Genomic DNA, 8,581 nt, shown 5'->3' with positions numbered 1-8,581 from the left:
TGACTTTGATATCATCGATCAAAGCACTCAGCTCTTAGGTCTCGAACATGACTTTTAAATAATCGACACGACACTTAAACTGATGATGTCTTATCTTGGCGATCGTTAACAAATTGCACGCATTAACGGCGACCTTTCTTATGCATTTAAATCTGAGATGATGGTGATTTGTCACACATCGTAATATATATGTTAACTATACTTTTCAGGTATTTGGTTTTAAAAGTCATTTCGCTTCCAAGTGTACAGTGTTCTCTATCTGCGTAAGTTTTCTACCCATGTGTGACCTTTTGTTGATACTTGTTTGACCTTTGAGAAACATTTCCGCAAAAAGCACCGAATGATTAAATGGAATTTTTGCATCAGTCTAAAAACGTAAACTTAATTATCTTAGCAGAACAGAACACGTTTCAAGTGAAGAGCTCTTGATCGTAAATTATATGAAGCATACCGTTAATAATTTTCACTGTCCATTCTCACAAGACACGTAGATACGGTTGTTGGTTCTAAGACATATGCAAGTGAACGCGTCAGTACCGGCATTGTGCAAATAATATCTTAATATTTATGCACATTTATAGTCCTGTATATTTGTTGTTCTCTATAACACCTAACTGTGATATACACAGAAACACACTTTTCCGCAGTTGATGTATACACTCAAACATATTAAACTAAGATTACCAATATTATTTGCATGACAATGATGTGAAATTTATACAACTAAGTTAAACTCACAGAATACAAAATTGCGATACGGAGAAAAATATTACCAAGTCGATTTGAAAGTAAATGATTCCATACAGAGATGCAAACTCATAAAAATGTCACTTGTAAGACAATATGTAGGGCAAAATTATTTCGATGATTCAAAATAGTTTTTAATAGTCGATCCTACTGTGAATTTATACTGCAAATACACAGTTTACTATCGGTCACGTTTTGTGTAAATTTAATGATAGATTGTATCATAACACATGTTTTTTTTTCATACAATTCATTTAACACGAACGGAACGCTTGTAAGAGTTCTGAAAGAGTTCGGTTAAGCATGTCACTGTACAATTTTTCATATTTTTTTTGAAAATATTTGGCTCCGGCCATATTTATTGCGTGCTAACCAACACTTGATTTCCATCTATGTCTGTAGAAACAAGCGCCGCCGTGTAAGAACTTATTTTTATACATAGGGATACATGAATTTTCGTTGAAATAATGAAGAAATAATCTCGATATTACTTCCCCTCCCCATTTTTTGGTCCTGGAAATATACTTTCAAAAGTTGGACTCAGACAAGTGATGTTGAGAGTAATATTACCTTTTATTTTATAGTTACATGTGGTTGATAGTGTACCGTTATAACACATAAACAACTCAACTCAATGAATAGTTTTTGCTCTTTATTCGATTGTTAACATAATGTTTCCAAGTCCATATAATTCTTTAAATTAGTTGTAATGCAATATTTCCAAGTCCATGTAATTCTCCAAGTAACTAATAACGTTTCCACGACAAGACAAACTCAGTCTGACTCCACCCAGACAGGACCCCACTTGGGGTCCTGAAGATAAACCTCAAGCGTCTCTCCTATGAGTAAAATCCATATCTGTTTTGTGTCCAAAGAAGCATTTCTTATATACATATATTGTTACATAAACATGTCAACTTAATGGGTCAAACTAATTTGTTGAAATGCATATACGGGCGTATTTATTATCTGGTAATTGCACCGACACGAAAACAAACATATATTAACCATGTTCATGCTATCGTGTCATGATCTTATAATTAAAATGGACTGAACCCAGTTGCAAGCGTGTATCTATTGTCAACAAACTAGTTAGTCTCCGGCCACACTGACGTAAACGCAGGGCATGCGTTATTGCGAACAAGATATAAACATCAACTATGTCACATTAGGAAGAAAGTATCAGTTATTTAAAACTCTTAATTCACTGTGTCAAGCACTAAAAAATAACAAAGATAATTATCGATAATTTTCACTGTTTCACAGTGTAACAACGTCTTTATTTTGCCGGCACGACGCTATTATTCAAGCAGTTTTTAAACCTTATGAAATGGGAATAAACGGTGGAAAGGAAACAATATATATATATATATCTATAAGATACTTTTGTTTCGGTAGATTATTGAATTTTATCCACCCCTGAACAAAGAAAATCAGTATTATCTATCGAGACTGCGCCACTCTTTAAAGAATTATTCTCTCTGATTGCTCGCGAGTTAAAATCGATAATATAGAAAAACCAGCAAATGTCATCATTTAATGGTTAGAACATCGTCGATTATATAAAAAACATGATCTGTCTGACAAGACGATAGCCATACTAGATAACCTAAATGTCTGATTTCTATATACCTGTTTTAATGATCACTCACACAGCACAATAAAATGCAATCATGCAATTAGTATTTAATGTTTCGCTTTGTCTTACTTGGTTGAAATCAGTATTGCAATATTAAACTGGAAGCAAAGCAAGTTTAACCCATTTATGCCTAGTGGACTCTCCCATCCTTCTAAATGGGATCAATTTATTTACAAAATTAGGGATATGTAGTATATTTATTTGTATATTTAGAATATTTATTACAGAAATTCGTTTAAGCAAACAGCGCAGACCCTGATGAGACGCCGCATCAAGCGGCGTCTCATATGGGTCTACGCTGTTTGCCAAGGCCTTTTTTCTAGACGCTAGGCATAAATGGGTTAAGATTGCTTGAAGTCTTCATTAAAACCTTGTTTGTGCTATTAACAAGCCTTTGTAGCCTTAATTAAGTGTTGCGTCAGATGTATACCGGTATATCGAGGATGTTTCAACAATATCAACTGTAATTGTGCGGATATGGTGATGTTTCAATACTTGGTTTCAGGTACAATCCGCAACTTATTTTGTCTGTTCAGACGTATTACGAAAGAAAGTGGTTTTATATCACACAAGATGTGGTATAATATGTATCATCATTTGCTTTGTTGAAATAACGATATGAACGTTTCAACAACATAGAGAACAATTGAATGTCTTACTTTAACAAGAACAAATTATTAGTACATACTGTATCAGATTTGTAGGAATGTCGGGATTGTAGTAGAAGATCCAGTTGATTATTAATTTTAATGGTTTACCAGTGGAAAATATTTTTTAAACATGTTGTAATAACCACCAAAAGTGTAGAAATTTGTTCAATCTTTTTCATTATTCCGGAATTTTGCACATACGACGGTTGAATTTGTGTATATTTTAAAATAATTAAACTAATGGTTTGTGTTTAAATTCCTTTCTTTATTCCAAAAATAGAAAGGTGAGCTATATTTTAAAATCTTGTTTCACCATGAGCATATGTACCGCAATACATCTTAAAAGTGTTCAAAAATCTATTATTTATAACTTTTTTTTAAATTGCAAATATGTGCTTCAAATTGTCAGATTTTTATCGGTTTTATCGGTCGAATAAAATTGATAAAGACAACACGTCTTAATTAGTAACTACCAATCGATTGCCGGTTTCAAATTTCAAAAAGTGATTATGGTAAGTTTTGATACAAGTAGAAGTTTAGCAGTTGTAATTTTTAACATTTTAAATTGTTCTTATATCAGTTTTAACATAATATTTATACAAATATCTACTCTAGGGTAAAATCACCAGAACTACCGAAAATTCACCGCACCAACTCCAAGTTAAATAAGATGAGACATGGTCAGACCGTTGAGAACCATGTATTATTCTGTTACAGATTTAAACAAGATGACCATGATGGCATTATATCGCTCATCTAACTTTTTATCATTGTAAAATATCACATACTGCAAAAAGACCAATGGTTCCATTTTTGAATTAAACTGAAAAAATATCTCTTAACTCGTTTATAACATACTGTAATGGGACTTCATGTATGTAATGCACATATTAAGTATGGTCATTAAATATCTCAACATAAGATATTTAATATTTTAATATGCTTAACATATTTGAAGTCCCATCAATATATTTTGTGAAAGAGAACACATTTGCATATATAAATATTTATGTGTTTGAAGAAAGAAATCCGCTTATCCGTAGATGTTATTAAACAACACAAGAATAAAGCGATAAAAATGTTTATTGGCCTATATACACCGCTTATGCAAGTATTTTTTGGATCATAATAACGAATTAAGTTTGCGATCAGAATGAGGACTACCTTTGTTTATGTTTGGCTCGTAAAATTATATATAGAGAATAAAAGGTTACCGGTCATGAACAATCTATCCAATATTTCATTACAGACGTAATTACAGAATCTATCCAGGTTACTGGTTCACACAATATAACGCAGCTATTAACTCTATACAAACATTCTACATGGTTATCATTATACGTATGCAAACAAATAATATTAATAAAAAAATATAAAAGAAAATTGTAAGATCTTTCGTCATCTCGTCATTTCATCAAATACCGATGAAAGAAACTGACGATTGTTCTTCTTGAATCAAAGGTACTAAGTGAATAGCTGTAGCTATAATTGCATCACAAATGCCCCTAAACGTTATCTCGCTATCTAGGTTTCGTTTAAGTTCAAGATCCATGGTATTTATTCACATACCTGGAACCATATGTTCGACAAGAAAACCTGGTTAAGAAAAATTTTTTTTATCAACAGATGGTAATCAGGCCTAGTAAGAATTGCTTTTGCGTGTTAGCATTCATCTTATCTTTATTAATATTTATAAATGTAATTGGCATAGTTCTTAGTGTGTTGTTATTATCTAAAATATCATATTGTTTTTTTATATAATATAAATATATAACGAAACGAAAAGTTGTTAAATATGATATAAATATATAACGAAATCAAAAGCCTAACTGAAAGACGTTCAAGTGTGCTTCCTGGGAAGAACCAATAGCATGTGCTTTTTTAATAAAATACACTATGGACCAAACAGAAGGTCTACAAATGCCCGGCAGGCACCATTTTAGTTACCCCTAAGCGAACTTTACATGTCCGAAATCCAGAAAAAAATTATCCCGATTAAAAAAAGACCACCATATCAATGCCCTTTGAACTATATGAGCCTTGCTCTGTGAAACAGGGGTTTAATGCATGTGAGTAAAGTGTCATCCCAGATTGACCGCTGCAGTCCGCACGGCCTAATTAGGAACAACACTTTCCGCCTATACTGGATTTTTGCTAAGAGACTTTCTTGAAGCGAAAAATATCATAAAAGCGGAAAGTGGCTTCTTTTGATACAGTGGACCACTCCATACTTATAATGAAACTCCGTGCTTCTGGTCTGGGAGATGATATAACAAAGTGTTTACAGTCATATTTGTCTGACAGAAAACAGCTTGTTGATGTGTCTGGTACCTTTTCGTCGTCAGAAATCATTTCCTGTGGTGTCCTCCAGGGCTCCATACTTTGTTCCGTGTTGTTTTTAATCTATGTAAATGATATGTCAGATGTGGTTAAACATAAATTACTCTTGTATGCTGATGATTCTGCCATTTTAGTTTCGGATAAAGCGTATCTACGGTTGAGAAGATTCTAAGTGACGATCCAAAGCAAGTCAGTGAAAGGTTAATTGACAACAAACTGTCATTGCACCTAGGTAAGAACGAGTCAAATCTGCTTAGTTCACGGCAGAAACCTAGGTCACAATCCATTTTAAATATTTAATGTGATGGAACAGCCATTTCATCTTCATCATCAGTCAAATATTAAGGGGTTACTATTGATCAAAATTTGTATTTCATTTCTATGGCAGAGTAGTCATCAAGATGGCCAATACACGGTGACAGTTTTTATATCGAAAAAATGATTTTTTTATCCACAGATACTAGAAGGCTTCTAGTCATGTCTTTAATTCAGTGCCATTTTGACTTCGGTTGTTCTGTTTGGTACACTCGTTTAACTCAAATGATAAAAAACAAGTTACAGGTCATCCAAAATAAACTTATCAGATTCATATTAAATTTGCATCCTATGTCTCACATAGGTAAATAACATTTTACTAGACTTAACTGGTTGCCTATTGAATGTCGAGTAAACCAGTTCACACTTTGTCATGTTTTTAAAATTAGCTCAAAGTTGGCTCCGCTATAATTGGGAGATAATTTTACTCCAGTCAGTAATATCCACAATAAGAATACTAGGTTCAGAGTAAGAACACAGTCAGACCCACCTAATACCGATCTTAACATGCATGAGTGCATTATATTATTATTATATACTGTGATATTATTATATACTGTGATATAAAACGTTGTCTACTATGTCATACAATATTATATCTAAAGGACCACAATGGAAATAAGGGTTTAATTGCAAACCCTGTATTGTGCAATCCTTAACGTTTAATGTTGATTGACATGGCTTTGTTTATACATGCAAGTTGTTTTTATTATTTATTGCATGTATATAACATGCTGCCATATAAATCTATGCATTTTATGTTGAAATAAATCTTGCAATGTCGTCCCTGATTGGTCGTGCGGACTGCACAGGCTAATCTTGGACGACACTTTACGCACATGAATAAACCCCATTTTCACAGCACACGGCTCATTTATTTTTATCATAACATATTTTAATAAGAAGCTTGTCTTCTAAACAGGTCTTAACTCTCTCCGTGCGGGAACCGAATTTTGAAGGTCTTGCAAACAGTTTGGATCCAGATGAGACGCCACAGAACGTGGCGTCTCATCAGGATCCAAACTGTTTGCTATTCTGATAGTATTCTTTGAACAAAATCGAAGAAAATGCTTATTTTAGAAATTCAGCAGACGACATTTTTGCAGATGACAAATTTCCCAGCATGCAAAGGGTTAAAATCTCCTAATTATAGAAGACTGTGAACTTCAAACAGAATTTACTCTGTGACACTAAGGCTCATCTAAAGGTTAAATGATCAATATACTTCTGCAATTTTCTAACGATGTAGGTGCCTTTTGATGATATGACCAAAGGTTTCATATGGCGTGTCAAACGTTGTAAAATCCAATATTTGTATGTTGTAGTATGGTTAAGAAATATTTTCCCGCTTTCGTGTTAGTTAATTGCGGTAATTACTAAGAGTTTGGATTTCCGATGCGTCGGAAGTAATAATATGTTGTAAAAAGTATTGTTTTTATTGTAAAATATTGCATTTTATTACACACATTCATGTTTGTAAAATATAATATATATTTGTATTGTATATCTACTTATAAGTATTCTTAAAATATTCGTCGTTCTGTTATTGTGTTCCCTTAGGGTTATTACACACATTCATGTTTGTAAAATATAATATATATTTGTATTGTATATCTACTAATAAGTATTCTTAAAATTTTCGTCGTTCTGTTATTGTGTTCCCTTAGGGTCATCCACTTTCGACTTAAATATTACAAGGGCGAGAACTCAATACTTCAGAGTAAAAATACAAAATATCACGCTTTCGCATCGTAATTCCGTCCCTTCGCGCACTGTTGTAAAACAGTGTATCATAATATAAATCTTGACGATTGCGTTCGCGGGAAACTCATTATAAAAAAAAACCTGCTAAGGGTATAAAACGTTGATGATTCGAAAATGCGAGTACACAACTGAAGTGTTCTTCACCTGTTGTTCTTCAATAAACCATATTGCTCAAATTGTATGATGGCATCTAAAGAATTAATAATTACGACACTTGTACACTTAGTTATATGTGTAGAATTCGATGCATGCGTCCTGTTTTCACATTTTCTTTTCTGTCTGCAAAGTACATTTCATTGAGTTCGTTTCAGAAGCGCATTTGGTTTGTTATAAATTATGTTGTAAATGTTAGGTTCGGATATCACTTGGTTTAAACCCTAACTGATTTGCCCTGACTGTTAACAGGTGTTTATACCAATGTTAATTTTTGCCTAAAGTTGGGGTTCTGTTACAAAAAAATAAGAAGATTTTCTCTCGTGATAAGAGTTTGTGGAGTTTTATTGTTTGCAATATTGGAAAGGTAGCTTGGGAGTATGTGCGTTTTTATTGTGTTTACATGATTGCATTAATAGGAGCGTTACATTATATACTTCCTGTTTAGTCTTCGTTTAGTTCTAGCTTCAGGATAAAACTATCTTAACCCATTTATGCCTAGTGGACTCTCCCATCCTTCTAAATTGGATCAATTTATTTCCAAAATTAGGGAAGTCTAGTATATTTATTTCTATATTTAGAATATTTCTTATAGAGATTCCTTTAAGCAAACAGCGTAGACCAAGATGAGACGCCGCATCATGCGGCGTCTTATCTGGGTCTACGCTGTTTGCAAAGGCCTTTTTTTCTAGACGCTAGGCATAAATGGGTTAAGTTAAATGGTTATTTCTTGAATACATAAGTCGTTTCTTTGTTAGTTTGCTTGACTTCTTCTGTTTTGAATTGGGGAGGAAGAATGATATAGTAACGAAAGTAACGGTTGTGTAGTTGTGTAGATTGTACATCTCATCGTGAAAGCTAGATGAATATGATGAAAAATAGACGGCATGATAAAACAACGGAAAACAGGGTTTTGATGCATCTGCCGAAAGTTTCGTTCCAGTTCAGCCTGTGTAGTTCGCACAGGCTTATC

This window comes from Dreissena polymorpha, chromosome 12, assembly GCF_020536995.1.
Source record: "Dreissena polymorpha isolate Duluth1 chromosome 12, UMN_Dpol_1.0, whole genome shotgun sequence".
NCBI classification, from domain to species: Eukaryota; Metazoa; Mollusca; class Bivalvia; order Myida; family Dreissenidae; genus Dreissena; species Dreissena polymorpha.
Note: the sequence above shows the minus strand (reverse complement) of the source record.